This window comes from Aquila chrysaetos, chromosome 22, assembly GCF_900496995.4.
Source record: "Aquila chrysaetos chrysaetos chromosome 22, bAquChr1.4, whole genome shotgun sequence".
In the NCBI taxonomy this organism is placed as follows: domain Eukaryota; kingdom Metazoa; phylum Chordata; class Aves; order Accipitriformes; family Accipitridae; genus Aquila; species Aquila chrysaetos.
In genome coordinates, this window is record NC_044025.1 from 22,427,830 (window position 1) to 22,450,205 (window position 22,376).

The 22,376-nt window shown below is 46.8% G+C and overlaps 1 long non-coding RNA gene across 1 annotated transcript in view; it reads left to right on the forward strand.

Annotated features, from left to right (window-relative positions):
- LOC115333960 overlaps window positions 1-22,376 on the forward strand; it is a 36,431-nt gene continuing 14,055 nt past the window's right edge. Inside the window, exons 1-3 of the long non-coding RNA XR_005931095.1 lie at window positions 1-570; window positions 2,871-5,883; window positions 15,333-16,902. This is a non-coding gene — a long non-coding RNA (uncharacterized LOC115333960). The remainder of the gene's footprint in view (window positions 571-2,870; window positions 5,884-15,332; window positions 16,903-22,376) is intronic.

The following is a 22,376-nucleotide window of genomic DNA, read 5'->3' on the forward strand; positions in this document are numbered from 1 at the left end:
GGCTAGACAGAGATCTCCGCACGAGCCTGCTGGCAGTTTTTGCCCGACCATGACGTGACCGTTTATTGCAGTTCTTTCAGCCTTTTAACGAGTTGCTTCCCTGCCGGGGGTGAGGGACCGAAAGAGTTAACGTCTCAAACGCTGAGGCGGGGCAAGGTCTGCGTACCGACGAACCACAGGCGACAAGCGGATCGGCACCGGCCAGCCCGGGACACCGGCAAGAGGCGGCCGGGCCGGGCCGGGCCGAGCCGCGCCGCGGGGCTCCGCGCTCCGAAGGGCGGGGCAGGGCGGCGCGGGGCGGCTCCGCCTCTGCGGCCGGAGGACAAACAAGGGTCACGCCTGCAGGCCGGGAGGAGCGGCTCTCCAAACGACCCCAGGCCCACCGACCCATTTCCCGAGGGTTCCGAAAGCACAGACCGCGCGTGGCACCTCATCAGCCTCATGAGTGCGAGCGCCCGCCCGAAGGAGGGGCCGGGACGTGATAAAAGAGCGCGAACGGAAGCCTCAGGCGCGCGCGCCCGCCGGAAGCGGGCCTTTGGGCTGGCCGGAGCAACGCTGGAGCCAGGAGCGGTGAAACCTTTCTCTTCTCTTTTCCTCTTTCTCTCTCTTTTCCCATAATTCCCATGCCTCCTCCCTTTAGACACCAACCGCTGACCAAGTCTGGGAGTAGGAGGGGATCCAGCCGCCCCCGGACTCCTCTCGGAGAGGGATCCTAGAAGGCAAGGGGCTCGCTCTGACTCCCTGACCCAGCGGAAGGGCTCCCCTCACTGTCTTGCTTGAACCGATGTGGATGGTTATCGCGGGTCACTGAGGCAGTCCCGTGCCCATTCCTGTTGTGAGAGACCCCGCCAGCTGCCGTGACACGTCCCACGTTTGGGCTGCTTCTGCCATCAATAAAGAGTTGAACTGATCATTTGGTGTCGCTTCACCTTAATTTAGCTCGAGGGAATTGCAAACTCGACACCACTCCTCCCTGGTCTGTCCAGCCCGGGTCGTGGCAGCAGGAGAACTGTTCCTGTTGTCCCACGCCACACCGCTGAAGAGCCTTTGGCGAGGGTCTGTCCGGAACAGTTTCTGGGAATCCAAATACCATTTGCCATCGGGTGAATGTCTCGTGTTCACGTGCTCATGGATCGTCCCAAATAATTCTAAAGGATTTGTCACTCATGAGTTTTCTTTACAAAAACCGTGCTGATGTTTTATCTACATTAGTACTTATTCATGTATCCACTAATTCTTCTAGCTAGCTTCTACTAGGAGGCTATTACTAGCATGCCTGGAATGGACATAGGATTTATAAACCTGAAGCTTCCTGAAACCTTTATAAAAATTCATCTTCTGTATGGTACCGTCCAGTCCCCTGGTACCAAGGTAGAATACTACAGCTATTATGCTTATTATTTCATCCTCAAGTCGAGCATTTGAAGGGATACCATATGGTCTAATGACTTGTTGTTATTCATTTTGATGGCTTAATTCGTTCTGTAATCTATCCTACAGACATGTCAGTTTAAAAGGCTCTGTAATGCCACTGTTGTAAAGGAAATTTTTGGCACAAAAACTTTTCCAAGCTTGTCTGAAACAAAACGGGTGCAAAAGTCACTTTTTGTGCCCTCCTTCTGTTTTGACTATCGGTTGGCCTTATTAACTCTCTGATAGTCTCCCAGTCCCTGATGGGGCTGAGAAAGGAGTCATTGGTTCTCTTCCTGTCTGCAAGTTGTTTTCCCCAAGCCATATTTCTGGCCTGCCATACTGTGTTTTAATATGACAGTTTGCAACCATGTCTATTTTCTGCATTTCAGCATATTGTCCACTTTTTGAGGGATGTCATCCTTCCCCTTTGTCAGAATAGTTATTCTGGATTGGTTCTTAGACTTTCCTAATAGACAATAAAGCATGATTGTTGATATGAGGTCTTTAAATAGCTTTCCTGTCACTAGAAAATATTTTTACTTTTCTAGCTGCACCACTACTTTCTCTTTATTTAAAAATAAAGAAGTTTGTTAACTCCCTTTTTGAAACTCTGCCCCATTGTAGTAGCTATCTGGATTTTGTTGCTCTTGCAAGGATGTTGAACTGTGCTTGTGTTTTGATGAATGCTGTTCTATGCTTTACTTAGGAAAATACAGAGGTTTGTGTGTAACACTCCAATCATGTGCTTTTTAACAGCTGTGCCTTTTTTTTTTTTTTTTTAATTGTAAATGTGAGTATCTTGATTGCATGTGCCTTATGATGAAGGGCATACCTCCTGAATAGCATCCTTCTGTTTTTAAAGATTCCTGTAGTTCCTACTGATTCTGAATCCCTCTTCCTTGCACCATTTTTTCCAGCCATGCATGGTCACTCTGCATTTCTGGTCCTCTGTTTGGTAGTGAGAGCATAAAAAACCCCACACAAAGAAAACAAACCTGTCAGGCAGGCCTTAGCCAAAATATGAAATTGAAGGCTAAGGCCTCCCTGACAGTTTTTTGAGGTTTTTTTTTGTTTGTTTTGTTTTGGTTTTTTTTTTTTAATGGACTAAGCTTTCTTTCCAGAAACTCTCCCCTTTTTTCCCACCCATTTGTATCCACACAAATAAAGACTAATATAACTTCCCTAGCATTTCCAAAAAGTCTGCCCAAACTCCTCCTCAGTTCCTCTTTTCTGGGCTGGGCTGACAAGTCATAATCTGAGGTAGTCATATTGCTGCTAATCACGTTGCGTGTCACTAAAGCCTACCTCTGTCTCCTTTACAATAGCATCTCTGCCCTCAGACGGTATCTTCAGTGACAAAGCCTTTGCTTGCTGAGGAGGATCTGCCCCAGAATTGTTCCCTGTCATCAGACTTGCACTTTCTTACCATACGACTTTCTTCCTCTTTCACGGTACAGGTGTTGCCAGCTAAAGTTGCTGTCACTGAGGGTGTCGTTGAACAGTCTCCCCCAGTTCCGTGGCCTCAAGATCCAGACTTTTTCCAAGAGGATCCTGCATTGGCTGTGTCCTGTGCCCCTGGGACTGGTAATTCAACAGACTTCGGTGCAATGGATTTGGAATCCATTTGATTGATGTGATGGGATGGAGGTGATAGTGGGAGTTGTAATAACCATTTATTTCCCCATTGCATGGGTGCTTTGTCTTGCATCAAAGTCGTTCAGATGGTCAAGCTGTGATAATGGAACTTTGTCAGCACAGCTAAGGTTTTGCCCATCATCAAAGAAGGTGGATGGGTTTATAAAATACCTATAAAAAATAATAAATCTTTTTTTAAACAGAAATCAGCTCCAGAAGAGAACAAAACTGGCTCTACCCAGAATGAGTAAAGTAGGCTGGAAGAGATAATTCAAAACTGAATGCCTCCTCCAATTAGCTAGCTACACATTTTGCCGTTTTGTTATTGTGTTTCTTGATCTACCAGGGGTTGTTCTTTTACTTAAACAGAATTTGTCAGGACATAAATGCATATAGGTTCCATTAGAAATGTCAAACCACATGGTATTCTTGCAAGTTGGGTTTTAGAATCTCTTTTATCTGAAGGAGACAAATGCTCAGAAGCAGGGAACATGCTTCCTTTTCTGAAGCAGGAATGCTGGACAGAAAGAAAGGTCTTCCAGAGTTGTTTTTGTTAGGGCTACTTTTTTGTGCCTTTTCTAATGGGGGCTATTGCAATTCTGAGAGAGGAGAAGGAAAGTTGCTCTAATGCGTGCCATCTGTTCAGGGACTTGAAAGGCTGGCTACCTGACTGCAATGGCTGGCAGGACAGGAGGTGACAGGGATTCTGCACTTTTCCTCTAGGATGGTGGTAGTTTATGATTGCTTTTGAGGACTGGCATAGCCAAGGGGTAGGACATGAAAGAATTATGCTCAGAGTTCTTTTGTGCAGGCTTTAGAGACTTCTGATCATTTCTCAAGTTTAGAGAGAGCAGCTTCTGTCATACTTGTGTAACTGAGCTGTTTGGCTTTCTCAGAGATGGCAGAGCTAATAAGCTTGAGATGCTGCTGTCCGTATGCTGCCACCTTTAGAAACAAAACCAGCTTGGATGTTCTTACTTGGAAATATGTCTGTTAATAAAGCTTAAGTGACCTTGTAACAGTAGGTCTAGTCTTGAGTATGAAAAACATCATGTCTAGTTATGCAGTTTGGGTTCCTTTGCTTTCCTGTAGGAATCTGAGACTAAGGCTCTTGGTTGTTTTTTGGGTTGGTTTGGGTGTGGGTTCTCCCCCCCATTTGTGTGTGTGTTTTTCTTCCTCCTTCCCAATTCCTCCCTGAGATGGCAAGGAGTAGAAAGCTGTTTTGTTTTCTAGTTCAGGGTGCCTGGAGACAAAATGCTGGAATGCATATCTTTGGAGCGTAACATAAAGAGCATGACTTATACCTAGAAGTTTATAACTTTTATTTTCTGACACTGCTTTTTATGGTTCATTCCTGCTGTCAGTTGGCAACAGCCAGAAGAGCCAAGAATGCTCTGTGAGGCACCGTGTAAACTCCACACTTTGAGGTTCTTGTTTTAAGGAGTACTAGCCAAGCTGCAGAGTCTGCCTTCTGGCAGCAGTGAGGATACGTGAACAGACCTGGCTATCTCTGTGTATTTGGAAGCATAATGGAAAATTGACTGCTGAATTCCCACACAGTTTCTGAAGGGTGAGCATCTAAGCCTTAGCTAGGTTTCTAAGTGCCGTTTGAAGGACAAAACTGGAAAAAAGAGTGTGCGAGTTAAACAAAACTATGATTGCAGATGGTGTCATCCCCCCCATCCCCCCTGCTTTTAAATTACTCCAGACATGAAACACTATATGATCATACCACATTTGCTACAACTTCCTGTGATGTGTTGCCAGATGTTCTAGCTGTCCTGTAATGAAAGCTTATCCTGAAGGATGGAATCCATTCTGGGGTAGAGGAGGACAAGCCTGCATAAGGCTTGTATACCACCTAACCTGTTAGAAAGTGAAAATAGTGCTGCTGTCATTTTAGGGTATGAATTGCATCCATAGCACTTAAGAATTTACCTTGGATTTCTCTGAATTCCTTCTGCTGGAAGATTAAAACATTTGCGATGGGTAAACTAATAACTAGTTCTGTTTCAGGCAGAATTGCTGTGTGGTGAACTATATACGCCTGTACTTACTATACATGGGCGAGGCTAAATAATTTTAAGTCCAGTTTTTGTGAAGAAAAATTGTATTGAGAGACTTGAGTTTTAGCTGAAAGATATGAATTTTAATCCTAGAAAATGGAAAAGAAAGGAATTAAAACTTTGATTTTTCTTTAATTTTTTTCATCTTGCACTGAGATCTAGTAGCCTGTGCATTAAGTGTGTGCTTACAGTGGAGAAAACATGAGAGCATTCACAGAAGCTTTTCTCCATGTTGAACTGCATATATACATAACCATAGCTTGGCATAGAATGATAAAAGATTTGCTACCAGGTGAAAATTAGTAAAAAGACCAGGATTTTTTTTTTCTTGTAAATCAGATTTTTATTTGAAGTTCTGCATTGTTTCACATTCATAGATGATATTTGTGTTTTTAAAGTTTGTGTTCTCAGCAATTTATAGTAAATTGATGTAGTAACTCAAAGTTTGGTATTTCCATTTGTCTTCTTCAAGCCAGCTATGGTGCTTTAGGGCCTTGTAAGACTTCCAAATGGAGGAGCTAATATTGCTCACAGTGGTGCTACAAGTCCTCCTGCAGTAGGAGTGCAGCATAGTTAAAGAGGAAGGCGGGGGGTGGGGAGAAGGCTTCAAAACAAACTGTTTTACTGTATTTTGCAGATAGTAGTCTATGAAGGGGACACCTCTTGAAGAGATAACAGCTCTGTATAGAGTCCTGGTTGTGCTTAGAAGCTTTGGTAGTGCTACGGTATATGGAAGTCCTAACTGTGACACAGAACATCACTGTACAAGGTATTGTATGGAAACACTATTTAAAAAAAAAAAAAAAAAATTAGGTATAGGCAGTAAATTTTCATCCCACTATTTTCACTGACAAATCCCCAGCATGGCTGGGGAAGGACGAAAACAATTTGTGTTCTTCAAATGCTGAAGGACTCGGGTGACGCCTCTTGAAAACATATCAGCATCGTTTGGTGGCTCTTGACTGTTTGGTCTGCTGTCAACAGTCATAGAATAGTTTGGGTTGGAAGGGGCCTTTACAGGTCATATAGTCCAACCCCCCTGCAATGAGCAGGGACATCTTCAACTAGATCAGGTTGCTCAGAGCTCCGTCCAACCTGACCTTGAGTATTTCCAGGGATAGGGCATCTACCACCTCTCTGGGCAACCTGGTCCAGTGTTTCACCACCCTCATCGTAAAAAATTTCTTCCTTACGTCTAGTCTGAACCTGCCCTCTTTTACTGTAAGACCATTACCCTTGTCCCATCATAACAGGCCCTACTAAAGAGTTTGTCCCCATCTTTTTTTTAAGCCCCCTTTAAGTACTGAAAGGCTGCAATAAGGTCTCCCCGGAGCCTTCTCTTCTCCAGGCTGAACAACCCCAACTCTCTCAGCCTTTCCTCACAGGAGAGGTGCTCCTCCCTCTGATCGTTTTTGTGGCCCTCCTCTGGACCCACTCCAACAGGTTTTTGTGGTTTAACCCCAGCCAGCAACTAAGCACCATGCAGCCGCTCACTTACTCCCCGCCCAGCCAGTGGGATGGGGGAGAAAAATCAGAAAAAGAAAAAAAAAAAGTAAAACTCGCAGGTTGAGATAAGAACAGTTGAATAGAACAGAAAGGAAGAAACTAATAATGATAATGATAACAATAATAAAATGACAATAATAATAATAATAAAAGGATTGGAATATACAAGTGATGCACAATGCAATTGCTCACCACTTGCTGACTGATGCCCAGTTAGTTCCCAAGCAGTGATTCCCCCCAGTCCCACTCCCCCCAGTTTATATACTGGGTGTGATGTCACGTGGTATGGAATACCCCTTTGGCCAGTTTGGGTCAGCTGCGCTGACTGTGTCCTGTGCCAACTTCTTGTGCCCCTCCAGCCTTCTTGCTGGCTGGGCATGAGAAGCTGGAAAATCCTTGACTTAGTCTAAACACTACTTAGCAGCAACTGAAAACATCAGTGTGTTATCAACATTCTTCTCATACTGAACCTAAAACATAACACTGTACCAGCTACTAGGAAGACAATTAACTCTCCCAGCTGAAAACAGGACACAGGTCAATGTCTTTCCTGTGTTGAGGATTCCAGAGCTGGATGCAGTACTGGCGGTGGGGTCTCACCAGAGTGGAGTAGAGGGGTAGAATCCCCTCCCTCAACCTGCTGCCCATGCCGCTTTTGATGCAGCCCAGGATACGGTTGGCTTTCGGGGCTGCGAGTGCCCGTTGCCAGCTCATGTCCAGTTTTTCATCCACCGGTACCCCCAAGTCCTTCTCTGCAGGGCTGCTTTCAATCCCTTCATATACTGGGGGTTCTTTGTTTCATTATGAAGAGTTTCTGTAGGCAAGATTTTAGAAAGAAATATATATATATTTTTTTTTTCTAATTACAAATACTCATATTATTGCAGTTAGGAGAGCCAAACACCTCTTAATAGTAATAGGTGAGCGTCATAAAGGCTAGGGGCTAAGGCTGGGGATGAAGAAAGTAACAGCTAGTACTTTTATTTTTTTAAAAGAAAGCTTGATTACTGCCTTAAACTGAAGGTCATTTTCTGTCTTCTGCCTTATTCAACAGGGAAGTAAGCTTTTTTTATTCAAGTTTTTGTCATCATGTGTTGTGTCAATTTGATAAACCAACATATAAATGCCACTGCTTCAAAATTCAAAGAAGTATATACATTTTAACATCTAACTTTTCTTTTACCTTGATGCTGCCCCCCAGCCAGTTATGGACCTTCTAGGAATACATTCCCAAATGTTACCGAAAAGCTCGGAATGAAGAACTTATCAACACCAATTTAGTGTAGATAAGCAGACACCACTTTATTGACGGCCGGGTGCGCGGGCGAGTCCTCTCACAAACCACGCACACCTGTCACCAAAACAATACACCTTATATTAAGACTTATTGATACATATTCATTAGATTTCTGAGAAAAGTTATACATATTCATTAGACTTCTGGGAAATCATTAGCATATGTAAATGTCCTTTACACAGGCGCAGTGAAGGTCTCTCCGAGGCGTGGTAAGTCTTGGAGGCGGGTAGCTTTTGACCAGGAGGTGTGTTTTGGTATTATAATGAAGCAAAGTTCGTCTAGAGTTCATGATTTCTTCATTGATGTTATGGCAACAGGTGCAATCCATCCTTTTTGACAGTAGCTATGTGGTTATCTCTAACGGCTCTAGCCAGGGACCTTCCAGGAGCCTTGTACTGCACATTCTATCCTTGGGGATCGGCCGCTGCGTTCCAAACAGGCCGTTGTCAGCTAACGTACTGACAACTCTTACACCACCCCGATGTCAGGTATTTCTTTATCTTGTTATCTATGTTCTAAATGTTCCTACTAGATGATTTTAGCCAATTTCTCCGGCCTTGATACGGGGCTATACAGGGGATTTCACAGCAGACACTGGTTGGTGGTTAAATATATAAAATACAACATACATATGATTTTGCTAAAATATTAAAACTAAATATGATTAATTCTAACTAATAACAAATCAATGACAAATCAGTAACACTAATAGACTCAGGAGTATTAAACCTTGTGGTTGTAATGAGAAGCTTTGAATCCAGGGAGGAGAAAAGGAAAGGAGCACTTAAAAATTATTTTCTGATGTTCATTTTGTAATGATATTTGTCTTGACTAAGTATTAATTCTTCCCAAGTTGAATTCTTCTATGCATTTCTCCATCAGTTTCATTCTTCAAAGCATAATTAGCATAAAAATTTTTAATAATTTCTTTCCTTTTAGGAAGTGGTTCAAAACAATGAGTTAACACTTGTGAGCGCCTTTTTCAAACAAATAAAACACAGAATGAATGTATGGTGCCTGGTGGCAGGTCTGTCCCTACCTTGCTGCTTTCAGAGCATCTGGGAGTTTTCTCTGTATGCTTAGCAATCCAGCATATGTGCACACAACAGTGTTTGTAAGTTAATGGTATCCTGACAAGTACAGCAGTTTTGAATGTCCTGATGCGTGTGTACAAAAATAACCTCTACTGAGCCACCTAATGCTGCTATAGGAGTGCAGAGAAAGGTGGGGGAGTAAGCTGCTAATGCTGACACAGTTTGGCATGAGGAGGACACTTTTTGTTCCAAGTGCTCTGTCGGGATGGCTGTCCCTTTTGTTTAACGTGTTATACGTAGTATCTCTATAAAACCATTGTCGCATTAGAAAAGTTTCAGTGACACTCTTAGTGAGATGCAACATTTCAGCAGTCCTTTTTTGTACAGCAGGGTGTTTTGTGATGTGCCTTCCATGTATGTGTTCTCACAGATGAGTTGGCCACATAACACTGGACAGTCATTTCTGAGTGGAAGAAAGACATCTGACCTGGCTTACCAGGGCAGGGGACCAGCGGGGGGATCAATGACTTTGAGAGAGAGAGGGTGCCAGGAAGTTGGTAAGCTTGAGTGCCGGCCAAAATCAGAACACCAAGATGTATGCAGGGGTATGTGCTAGAGGTGGATCAAGGTAAGGGAGGGGAGCACTGGCTAGGCCCCCAGGGCATCAGGGTGAGAATAAGACCCCTCTGCGGTTAAAGATGAGGAATGCAGACAGATCTGGTGGGAAAGGGAGCCCAGGACCTTGCAGCAGGTGTTGAAAGTGCCTCAGTATTGAATTAGTGATGTAGCTTTGGATCTGTAAATGGGTTCTACTCATTGTGCTTTCAGCTGTGTTAAAAACTGAAGGTTCAGTATTTTTCACTTATGGTTTATTGTTTGGAGTTTGTTCTTGAGGGTTTCTCACTCAGGAGCCGTGGTTCATTACTTTATTTCATTGGACTTATTTACCAGTCAGGGTTTGCAGTTTCCTCATTTACTGATCAGGGCACAGGATTTAAAATCTAACCTCATCTGTAGACTTCAAATCCCCAATGACCATTTGGGTTCCAAGGTTTACCGTTTACCACTCTGGGGTTCAGGGTTGATGACTTACTGTTAAATGGAAAGGTCTAACTACTTAGATAATAAACTCTAAGCTCTAAACAGTACACTGGCAACCCTTCTTCGGGGTTTGAAACTGTAGTGCACTGGACATAGTCTGAGTGCCTTTCTTACAGGGATCACAAAGAAACCCATGTAATGTATTGATTAAAATTCCATTTATTGAAGCTAACACCAGAAGGAAGAAGAGGCTTGTATAGATAATCTTACGTCCTTCAGACGCTGGGAACCCTGAGTCATGAGGTCACAAGGACCTCCGATCAGGGCACGGCATGTGGTGCAATTCCCGCCTGTGGAGAGGTTCCACTGACAACTTGATCTTTTGAGCTCTTCCAGGATTTTTCTTAGAACAAAATAATACCATTCATCATTTCTGCTGTCAAACAAAAGGATGTTCACTTGAGAACCTGTTGCTTCACTTTGTGATAGAGACAAGGACATGTAATTGCCAGTAGCAGGAGCTGTCTACAGGGTCCTTTGTTATGATTAGCAGGCTGAGGTTATCCTGTGAACAATGGATCTATGCATCACAATACAGGCTTGAAGACCAAGCTCTATTTGCAGCATTGCACAGCACCAGGCCCATGCCTTCTCCTGTTAACTGTTCTATGGACCACTGACTCCTCAATATACAGTAGTCTCCTGGTTAGGATCACTGCAGTAACCTCTCCCTTTGACACTGAGCATTCACCTGTGTGTTCAGATCTGAGGTCTGTCTGATACAGTGGAAGCGCGACCTTTTCAGTTAGACTGCTGAGGTGGCGGGTGACTTAAGAGCTGTGTTTCTTGCAGGGCTCTAGCCTTAGGGGTGGGGCAGAAGCACAGACATTCAAGAGCAAGATTTCTCCTCTCAAACATAAAATCTGAATCCTATCCCTGAAGGAGAAAGCAGAGGGAGGCTGGCAGCTGCTTAGTGACGTGCTGCTTCAAGGGCGGCAGCAGGAGTGGACCCTTGCCCACTGGGCTAATGAATGCTGGTCTGGTAATGACTCTTAAGGTGTTGCAAGAGAAGAGGGGAATGTATTGGCACTGAGTCTCACGGTAGACTTAATCCCAGGTGGTTTTTTATGTGCATTAAATACTAAACAATTGCTTTATTCTCTGCACTCTTGGTTGTGGTTCCTGCAGTCCCTTTAGACTTGAAAGTGCCAGAAGACAGTTCCCAAGAGAAAGAGGTTATCCACTGGGTCCAAAGCGGTGGGGGCTGGTGCCTAGGTCTCTTGGACCCTTTTGAGGTCCCTGGGGGTTCCCAGAGAACCCCAGTGCCATTCATGCAGTTGTGGGGGATTTCCTTTGCGTTGCCATGAACACTCGGCTCTTGGTAGCATTTCCCATTGGGTAGCCAGGGCCCCTCCAGGCCTGCGTGAGGTCTGCAGGCTGCTCCGGAGTTTGCCTGTGGCAACCCGAGATGTCCCCAGCATGCCTGGGGCTGAGGCCTGTGTTGGTGGGGCTGAGACATAGGGTTTTCACAGGGACATAGTGTGCCTGCACTCAGCTTCCCATCAGCCACATTGATCCCTGCAGCATGCCTTATGGCCCTTGTGGTGTTCCCCAGAGTCCTCGCTTGGTTTGCCCTCTGAAGCCCTCAGTTCGCATTTTGGGTTGCCTCCAAGGCCTCCGCCTGCCTTTCTGCATGCTCCTGGGCCGTGGCTTTTGTCTTGCAGTATGCCACAAAGTTTTCCGGTTAGCTTTCTCCCCTGTCCCAGGAGTTTTCCAGGTGCTTTTTGGTGTGCTCCAGGGTCATTGTTTTCCTTTTGGTGTGCCCCAGGCCTTTGGGAAAGGCCCTTTCCTTTGGGGTGCCCTTTACCTTTCTGTGCCCCCAGCGTCCTCTGTTTCCCTGTCATCCCCTAGTGTTTTTCTTTTTTCCTTTCGTTGCTCAGCAGAGCTCTCCATTTGTTCTCTTGTCACCTTTAATACTATCTCTTTCTCCTTTGTGTGCATCCAAGGACTTTCCTTTTTGTGTTCAGCGAGTTGCTCTCAGGAGCTGGAGCACACCTCTGCTACCTAGGTAGCCCCAGCTGTCCCCAGTGGGGCTAACGGCAGTGGCCCTGTGTTGTGGTTTAACCCCAGCCAGCAACTAAGCACCATGCAGCTGCTCACTCACTCCCCCCCGACACAGTGGGATGAGGGAGAAAATCGGGAAAAGAAGCAAAACCCGTGGGTTGAGATAAGAACGGTTTAATAGAACAGAAAAGAAGAAACTAATAATGATAACACTAATAAAATTACAACAGCAATAATAAAAGGATTGGAATGTACAAATGATGCGCAGTGCAATTGCTCACCACCTGCCGATCGACACCCAGCTAGTCCCAGAGCGGCGATTCCCTGCCCCCACCCCCAGTTCCTATACTAGATGGGACATCACATGGTATGGAATACCCCGTTGGCCAGTTTGGGTCAGGTGCCCTGGCTGTGTCCTGTGCCAGCTTCTTGTGCCCCTGCAGCTTTCTCGCTGGCTGGGCATGAGAAGCTGAAAAATCCTTGACTTTAGTCTAAACTCTACTAGCAGCAACTGAAAACATCAGTGTTATCAACATTCTTCACATACTGAACTCAAAACATAGCACTGTACCAGCTACTAGGAAGACAGTTAACTCTATCCCAGCTGAAACCAGGACACCCTGTAATCCCCATGGGCTACAGCTGTGGGTGTTGGGGCAGGTGGGAGGGGTTGTGGCTGAGGCTGGAACGCTACGCTGCTCACAGAGGGGGTGCTGGCTGGGCCTGTGCTGCAGGAAGTCTGGGACAACGGAGCCTCCTCCTCCTCTGAACATCGCTGGCCAGGATTGAGACTCTGCCTGGAACCACGGAGAAGGCGAGCAGGGACTGGCGGAGGTGTGTGCTCAGGGCTGCAGACCCTGCACATGCAGGGGCATCCCACCGGGACGATGCTCGAGGAGAGCGGAGCAGCGCCTGCTTGGAGGGTGGCTCGGGGCCCTGGGGGGGGGGGGGGAGATGGCGCGCAGGGGCAGCGCGGAGGCCGCTCCCAGGCGTGCGGGGCTGCCCGGGTGTCGGGAGCGGCCGGAGTGGGCCTGGGTGGGGGTGGAGGGTGCCGAGGGGCCGTAGCAGTGCTGCGGAGCAACCCGGGTCAGGTCGTGGACATACCGTGGGGAGGGACGATCCCTAGGAAAAGGCAGCCCTAAGCAGTTTCTGGAGCGTGTGCGGTGGGGGCTGCCCTAGGCCGGGACCGTGCCAGAGCGGGGGGCGGTGCCGGACGCGTAGCGGGTGAGCGTGTTCGCCGGCTGCGGCAGTGTCGGAGCCGGATGGGGGCCGATCGCGGGGGAGCCCTGGGCCAGCGCTGGGGTTCCCGGGTCTGAGGTCTGGGCTCGGCGGAGACTTCCGGGTCTCGTTTGGGCGCGGGGGGAGGACGGCGTCCCTATAAGGTTAATGCTCAGAGAAGGCTGCGGCCCACGGCTTGCTGGGAGGTGAAGTCGTCCGGCTCTCGGCTTCCGGGCGGAGGTATCCGCGGGGCATTCCGGGAGCTATAGTTTCCCGGTACCGAGGTTCCGGACGACCGTCTTTCTCCGGGGGCGTGCCGGGACCTGTAGTCTTCCGGCACCGAGTTTCCGTAAGGCCCTCTTGTTTCGCTAGGCTTGCCGGGAGTTGTAGTTTTCCGTCACTGGGCTGCCGGGTGGCCATGTTGGTTTGCCACGCATGCCGGAAACCCTAGTCTTCGGGCACTGCGCTTGCGAGCGGCCGTGTTGTTTTGCCGGACGTCTTATCCCTCTTCTAAGGGAAGCCCCTGCTGTTTTAAAACCGCACCTTATTGCAAAAAGGGACAAAATAAGACCAAACGTAGAACATAACGCTCAGGAGGGTCTGGATGGCCAACCCCACCTTCGGTGCATCCTGACCTGGGTAGTGCTTGATGCGCGGCACTGTCAGTCATGGTTGAGAGATGGGGTGGGACAAACTGATGCGAGCAGGGCAAACCTGAGCTGAAGCAGACAGATCCGGCAAGTAAAACAGATTGACCAGAACATCCAATGTTTTTGCTAATCTCCTAACCCCCCTGGTGAGGCAGTGGACCCCCCAAAAAGGTGTAATGAACTGTGGCGGAAAGCGTTAGTGCTAGGCATGCTTCTGGTAGTTATACAAGGCCAACTGACAAGTCTGATCCAGGCTTTTCAAAAACAAGGGGTCATGGGGAATCTGGGACAAACGAAACAACCATCTGCCCCCAAAGACCCTGCAAATAACTCTTTTAGACTCCTTGGGGAGGAACTGCAAATCTTGAAGCCAGAAAACGAGTGAGTCCCACATGGCAACCTGAGCTGCCCATCCGGAGGGTTGAAGCTTATCCATGGGATAACACAGATGGCCCTCACATTTATGTCCCTGTCAGCCCCCAAAGACAGCTAGTAAAAAGTTTAATTGACACAGGAGCTCAAATTTCAATAATCTCAAGTTTGGATGCCCAAAGAACTTAAGGTAAGCCCGGTCAATGAAGGGTTAAAACAACTGGATTTACCGGCAAAAGTAAAATGTGCCCTGTAGTAGCTGAAGTAAATTTATTATTGCTAGGGGAGAAAAGGATATCAAGACACCAATTAGCAGTAGTTTCAGGGAAAGAAAGTGTTAGGCTTTGATGTATTACAAGGACAAGTCTGGAAATTGCTGGACAGTAGTGTTTGGTCTTTTGGCCGCCCGAAGTGTCCTTGGTTAGCTGAGCCAAAATTAGCAGCTACCCATAGGCGTCAGTTAACTGGCATAGTTCGCTTACTGCGAGCTGCACCCACCCTGCCTGACTCAAAAATAACTAATGTTCCTCAGTATCCTATCTCAGCTGCTGCCTGGACGGGTATTGCAGAGGTCATAGCTGACCTAGGAAAAAGCCACATTATCTCCCGAATGGACTCCCCATATAATTCCCCGGTGTGGCCAGTTAAAACGAGATGGGAGGTGGTGCCTAACCATAGAAGACTATAGAAAGTCAAAGGCAAACACCATCCCTCTTAGAGCCGCCATCCAGAACATTGCGACATTAACCACCACCCTCCAGGCTGCCACTCACCCCTGGATGGCAGTACTAGATATAAAAGATATGTTCTTTATGGTGCCACTGTAGGAGAAGGATAAAAGAAAATTTGCTTTTACCTGGGATGGGATACAATTTACTTTTAGTAGGCTTCCTCAGGGCTATAACCATTCACCCACTATAGCTCAGTGAGGCTAAACATCACAGTAGCGCTAGGTGGATATATCCTAGCTACTAACTGGAAGAGGTAACCAGTCTGGAAACCTCCCCACTGGGACCCGTATTATCTTTTCTTTCAGGAACAACACCCAGGACAACACCAGAATGCCTCCCTTGGAGATCAGATTGATCATCGGAGGAATGTTCGTTCTTCTTGAGGGGAGTAATCATCGCCAGCATGAACTAGATCTAGTTTACACCTGGGCAAGCCTGATGCATGGGGTGGAGGCCCTCACAGCTTTTATTTGTGCTAATCAGTACGGTAACTGTAGTACATTCTGCATCATACATGTTTAAAATCAATGGAAGTACAGGAATAGCAGGAAACTAGACACAAAATTTAACAGTAACAATCACTAGCAAACAATACAGTAGGGAGCAAAAAATTGAAAGGGGGTAAAGGAAGATAGCATTTTCTTATTCCACAAGGTAGAGACTTCTCTATTAGATGTGATGTGTTAAATTACACAAACAGAAACACCCTTCTGACTGTTAAAATGATGAATCAGCCAGAAACAAAAATTAGAACTATGCTGTTGGCAGCACCCAATACGTGTAATGGACTTTACCCCTGACAAATTGCTGAGAGAGTAGGTAGTGTGTCTGTGGTGGACCAGTGGTGGTAAACAGAGACTAGCCTTGAGATTTATCCTAATACCTATCCCCATACTACCTTAGCCGCCACAATGCATTTCACTGCCTCTGAGACCCCCAATAAAACTGTTATGTGGCTATCTCCACAAATTTTCATGACTGGACCTTATGCTATTAAATGTACAGTACAGCAACAAGTCATATTTAACCTGTCATGGTCCCTAAAAAGGGTAGGACTGTCCATGTCTCAGCTAATACTATAAAGGCCCAAGATATTTGCTTAGATTCAGAACAAAGTATCTGTAATTTTGAAATCTACCCTGAAGAAGCAACTGACTCTATGGTAGTTTATATAGGGAATGGATGTGTCTGTGTAAGAACACTTTTTGAAAACTTAATTATTGATGGAAATTTTACCAATAATGTATCCAATCAATCAAATGTATGTGTTTGTAACTTTGTAAACATTACTGGATGTGACTTTAATTATACAGGCCCAGTGACCTCATATGCATTGTTAAAAGAGAATTATGCACTGTATCAAGACCTTCTCCCTTCCTCCATCAGAATGAACTTGATGCTGCTTCACAACTGAAGCCTGTGCTACTGAAAATGAAGCCTTACAAGCCTTATCACAAAAAGGACAACAACAAAGCAAAAACACCCACTCTGACTGAGTTACCAGTACTTCAGTTCAGGCATCACTGGCAAATAAGCCTGACTGCCCTGTTGTGCAAATCTTGAGAAATTGTGCTAAGCCACATCTTCTCAGGAACTTAAGGGATTTCTTACCAGTAGCAAACAGTACCAGCCTGAGTTAGGACTAGACGAAACTAAAACTGCTATGGCTGTACACCTGCATGTACGCCAAAGGGAAATTTGACTACAAGTCAATTACTTTACACTATAAATATCTGCAGCCCCCCAGGGCCCGTTGAGCTTTCCTGTACGGCAGGAGGCTGCACGGTGGTGATCGCCCTTTGAGTAGGGATGCCTTTCAAGGTTACTCCTCGAGGTCATGAGATCCCTTACCTGGCATCTGTTATCTACAGTGAGGTAAGTGACATTTTATATTAGATCTAAAGCACACTGTATACAAGCTATAGCTTAATTATTAGAAGTGTAGTAAGTAGTAGAGTGTTTGACCACTGCTTAATTATTGATTAATCACCATTTGATTAAATTAAGCATTTAATCATTGCTTAATCACACTTTAATAAAACCTTTTGGCTACCCCCACAACAATGACTTCTCTTAATAATTCACCTGTGACAATCCCCTGTGGGACCCCTCTGTTGGCCCTCTCACCTCTGCTAGGTCATCTGTAGTCTGCTCAGAATACCTCCCCAGGTCCTCATTGTGCCCTGGAGACTGTTTTGCCCCTCTAGTACCCCTTAGGACCTCTCCAGTCTGCTTGGGAGCTTTCCTGAAGCTTTGCATGTGCTACACAGCCCTCTTCTGGTTCTGTGATCGCCTTTGGACCCCTCTAGCCCCCTCAGCAGCCCTTCTGAGGCACTTCTTATTATCTGCTTCTACTTATTGGTCCTCTAGCCTCTTATGTTCCCAAAGGTGTAAACTACAGTTTCTGATACTTTTTTTTTGTGCCTTCCAACCCTTCTTCCAGGACATATTTCTTCTATCTCATTTGGTGTTATATAGAATGTGTTCCTGGTATAATCAAAGAACGATAGAATAGCCCAGGTTGGAAGGGACCTCGAAAGATCATCTGGTTCAACCTTTCATGGGAAAGAGAGGCTAGACAAGATTATCTAGCATCCTGTCCAAGTGCATTTTGAAAACCTCTAGCAATGGGGACTCTACCACATCCCCGAGGAGGTCGTTTCAGTGAATGGTCTTACCATAAAAAAAATTTTCTTATGTTGAGGTAAAACCTCTTCCGGAGCAACTTGTGCATGTCACCCCTTGTCTTCTCCATGTGACCCCCTAGGAAGAGAGAGCCTCTGTCCTCTTTGTAGCTGCCTTTTACATACCAGAATACTGTGATGCAGTCCCCCCGAGCTTTCTCTTCTCTAGGGAGAAGAGACTCAACTCCTTCAATCTTTCCTTATGGGGCAGGTTCTCCAGCCCTTTGATCATATTTGTGGCTCTCCTTTGGACCCTCTCCAGTCTCTCCACGTCCATCTTGAATTGTGGGGACCAGAACTGGACACAGTACTCCAGGTGAGGCCTGACAAAAGGCTGAGTAGAGCAGGATGATTACATCTCTATCTCTGCTAGTAATGCCCTTGCAGATGGTGCTCAGGATCCTATTTGCCTTTGTTGCTGCAGCAGCGCACTGCTGACTCATGTTCACCTTGTTGTCCACCAGGACCCCAGGTCCCTTTTAACAAGGCTGCTCCCCAGTCATACAGGTCCTCCTAGCCTGTACTGGGCCCTTTGGTGATTCCAACCCACATGCAGGACCTTGCATGTGTCTTTGTTAAGCTTCATACAGTTCTTGCTAGCCCATTCTTCCAGCCTGTCCATGTCTCTCTGTATGATGGCACTCCCTTCTGACATGTTCACCTTAGCAGCCAGTTTGGCATCATTAGCAAACTAGGTGAGAGTGCTTTCAATCCCATCACTCAGGTCATTTATTGTTTTGGGTTTGTGTGGTGCGGTTTGTTGGCTGCAGGGGTGGCTCCTGTGAGAAGCTGCTAGAAGCTTCCCCGGCTCCAAGTCGGACCCTCCTCTGGCCAAGGCTGAGCCCATCAGCGACAGTGTTAGCGCCTCTGGGAGAATAGATTTAAAAGGGGGAACCTGCAGTGGAGGAAGAAATTGGAATGTGAGAGAAACTCCTGTGCAGATACTGAGGCCGGTGAAGAAGGAGGGGGAGGAGGTGCGCCAGAGGAGGGGATGCCCCTGCAGCCCGCGGTGAGGCGGCAGGCTGTCCCCCCAGCCCATGGAGGTGAGCAGGGGAGCAGATGCCCACCTGCAGCCCGTGGAGGAGCCCACGCCAGAGCAGTTGGATGCCCCCCAAGATGGCTGTGACTCCACAGGAAAGCCCGCGCTGGAGCAGTCTGTGACTGAAGGGCTGCAGCCCGTGGGAAGGACCCATGCTGGAGAAGTTCATGGAGAACTGTCTCCTGTGGAGGAGCCCATGCTGGAGCAGGGGACAAGTGAGGAGTCCTCCTCCCGAGAAGGAAGGAGCGGCAGAGACAAGGTGGGATGAACGGACCCTATCCCCTGTTTCCCTGTGCCGCCGGAGGGAGGAGGTGGAGAGAACCGGGAGTGGAGTTGAGGTGGGAAGGCGGGAGGGCTGGGGGGAAGCTGTTCTCAGGTTGGGTTTTACTTCTCATTATCCTTGATTGGTAGTAAATTAAATTGATTTTGTTTCTTCCCCAAGTTGAGCCTGTCTTTTGCCTGTGACCATAAGTGGTGAGTGATCCCTCCCTGTCCTTGTCTTGACCCATGAGCCTTTCTTTATATTTTCTCATCCCACCGTGGCTGGGGGGGAGGAGCGAGCGAGCGAGCGGCTTTGTGGTGCTTTGTTACTGGCTGGGCTGAAGCTGCGACATTTATGAAGATACTGAACAGCGTGGGACCCAGTATCGATTCCTGGGGGACCCTGCTTGCAACAGGCTGCTAACCTGAGTAAAAGCCATAGAATTTTGGTAACCTGCGAGGGCCAGTTAGAAATGAATGGCAATAGCATAGCATTCTCTTTCTAACAAGTTAGAAAGAAAATGAAAGCATCATACTTCTCCTGCTGATACCATTTCAGACTTTCATCAGCTGCTCTGCATCTAACTTACAGTGACCTCAAGTAATTTCTACAGCTTAAAACAAAGGTTTGTGCTTGTTAGAGTAAAAAGTAGCTTAATTACCTACCTGCTCACATTGCCTCTGTTGTAATAACAGAGCAGAGGGCTAACTTATTGTGGCATTTCAATACTTAAAGGGGACTTATAAGAAAGATGGGGACAGACTTTTTAATAGGGCCTATAGTGATAGGACAAGGGGTAATGGTTTTAAAGTAAAAGAGGGTAGATTCAGACTGGGTGTAAGGAAGAAATTTTTTTGCTATGAGGGGGTTGAAACACTGGAACAGGTTGCCCAAAGAGGTGGTAGATGTCCTCTCCCTGGAAACATTCAAGGTTGGGTTGGATGGGGCTCTGAGCAACCTGCTCTAGTTGAAGATGTCCCTGCTCAGTGCAGGGGGGTTGGACTAGATGACCTGTAAAGGTCCCTTCCAAACCAAACCATTCTATGATCTTCTATAGTAACAATCCCTTTCTCTTTTCTGTGCTCTATGCTCTGCAAACCTAAGCCAAAGTTACAGACTTGCTTCTCCCCAGCTGGCTTTTTTTATGCCTTCTGCTGGCTTACCTGTCCCCTTTCTCAGGGGATTGTGGTGGGCAGGCCTTAGGGCATGTACCAACTGCAGCACTCCACCTATGGAGCTCACTCTGTTTGTGGTCTCCTTTGGGATTAGTAGCCTGGATTTGCTTTGGTGAAGAGCAGTTCTCAAGTTAGCCAGATGTCTGGGAAGATGTGCTTCTAAGCTCAGAGAAGCAAAGTTCACCATTTGAGATAAAAGCCACAGGATGAGTTGAAGCTGAGCAACATGCATTGCAGAAAGCATGACTATAGCATGCAGTCCTTCCTCAGTAACTCAGTTTAGTAACTCTAAATGGGGTATTCTCGGGTGGGAGATGGCTTTTAAGTCTGCAGCTCCAGTTTTGTTAAACGTAGTTCAGGTTATATGGAACTATAAAGTATGATGTGGAAGGAACCTTGCTTCCTCACCTTCTCTGTCAGAAATGATGAAAGCTGGAGACATCACCTTCTGTTGTGTCATGGTTTAACCCCAGCTAGCAACTAAGCACCACAGCCGCTCACTCGCTCCCCCTGGTAGGATGGGGAAGAGAATCAGAAAAGTAAAAGTGAGAAAGCTCATGGGTTGAGATAAAGACAGTTTAATAGGTAAAGCAAAAGCTGCATGCACAAACAAAGCAAAACAAGGAATTCAGTCACCACTTCCCATCGGCAGGCAGGCGTTCAGCCATCTCCAGGAAAGCAGGGCTCCATCACGTGTAATGGTGACTTGGGAAGACAAATGCCATCGCTCCTAACGTTCCCCCCCTTCCTTCTTCTTCCCCCACCTTTACATGCTGAGCATGATGTCGTATGGTCTGGAATAGCCCTTTGGTCAGCTGGGGTCAGCTGTCCCAGCTCTGTCCCCTCCCAGCTTCTTGTGCACCTCCAGCCTGCTCACTGGTGGGGTGGTATGAGGAGCAGAAAAGGCCTTGACTCTCTGTAAGCACTGCTCAGCAATAACGAAAACATCTCTGTATTATCAACGCTGTTTTCAGCACAAATCCAAAACACAGCCCCATACTAGCTACTATGAAGAAAATTAACTCTGCCCCAGCCAAAACCAGTGCATGTTGTAGGACTGATAGTAAGAGGACATAGTAGGGGTCAGGATGAGCATGATCCCTACTTCTGCACCCGAAGTGCCTTTGCATCCCAAGCAAGTGGCTGGTGCATGAGGAGTTGCCTTTTTCAGGGTGTAGAATGGCTCAGCGCATTTCTGGGTTGCTTGCAGGGTACTTTGTTGTCCCTAGAGCCTTGGGGAGCTATAGAGGGCTGCTTTTAGGTTACAACTGTGTAGAATTAATCTACTATGTCGTCATGTAGCAGAACCTGGGGTGTGTGTGATGAGAGAAGATGGCGTGTGTCTGTGAGAGACAGGGCACAGGGGTATGGCGCAGAAGAGCAGCTCCTAAAGAGCAGGTTGTGGGAGGGGAGGGAGCAGCTAAACAACAGGAACTGTTGGGAAGGAGTGTGAGTCCATCTCTGACAGCCCATGAAAAGTCGAGGAGTTTCTTACTTCTTGGTACTGTGGGATGGCTGGGAAATGGAGATGGGTTCATCAGTTATATTTAGGTTGGTTTTGCCCTCCAGTCTGGGTCACAATGAGATGCCTTTGGTTCTTGTCGTACTGCAGCTGAAGAGAGGGACAATGAAGTCTTAAGAAATGCAGCATAACACACCTAGCTGTCAATGACACAGTTCCCCCGTCCCCAGTTGAACATAGGCTGCATCTCGCCTCCTAGAAAACATTTGGATGGGAGGCTGCAAGTTTTGTTGATGATCAGGCTGAAGCGGGTGATGCGTGATTCACAGTTAAATGGGAATGGAGGGGAGAGGGTGGTCTGAGGTTAATTTAGTGGGGAAATATGGTGGTTTAGTTCTAAGTATCAGAAATATTGTGGGAATGATAGCTTGGAGAGGCCTCACAGGCCAGAGAGGTAGGAAGATAGGCTTCACAAATCAAGCTACAGAGCGAATCATATCCCTTGTGCATTCGGTCCATGCCAGTGTATTGGGTTTGCGTGGTAAGGTTTTGGTAGCAGGGTTCTACAGGGGTGGCTTCTGTGAGAAGATGCCAGAAGGTTCCCCTATGTCCAGCCCGATAGAGCCAGTGCCAGACGGCTCCAAGATGGACACACCGCTGGACAAGGCGGAGCCCATCAGTGACGGTGGTAGCGCCTCTGAGATAACATATTTAAGAAGGAAAAAAA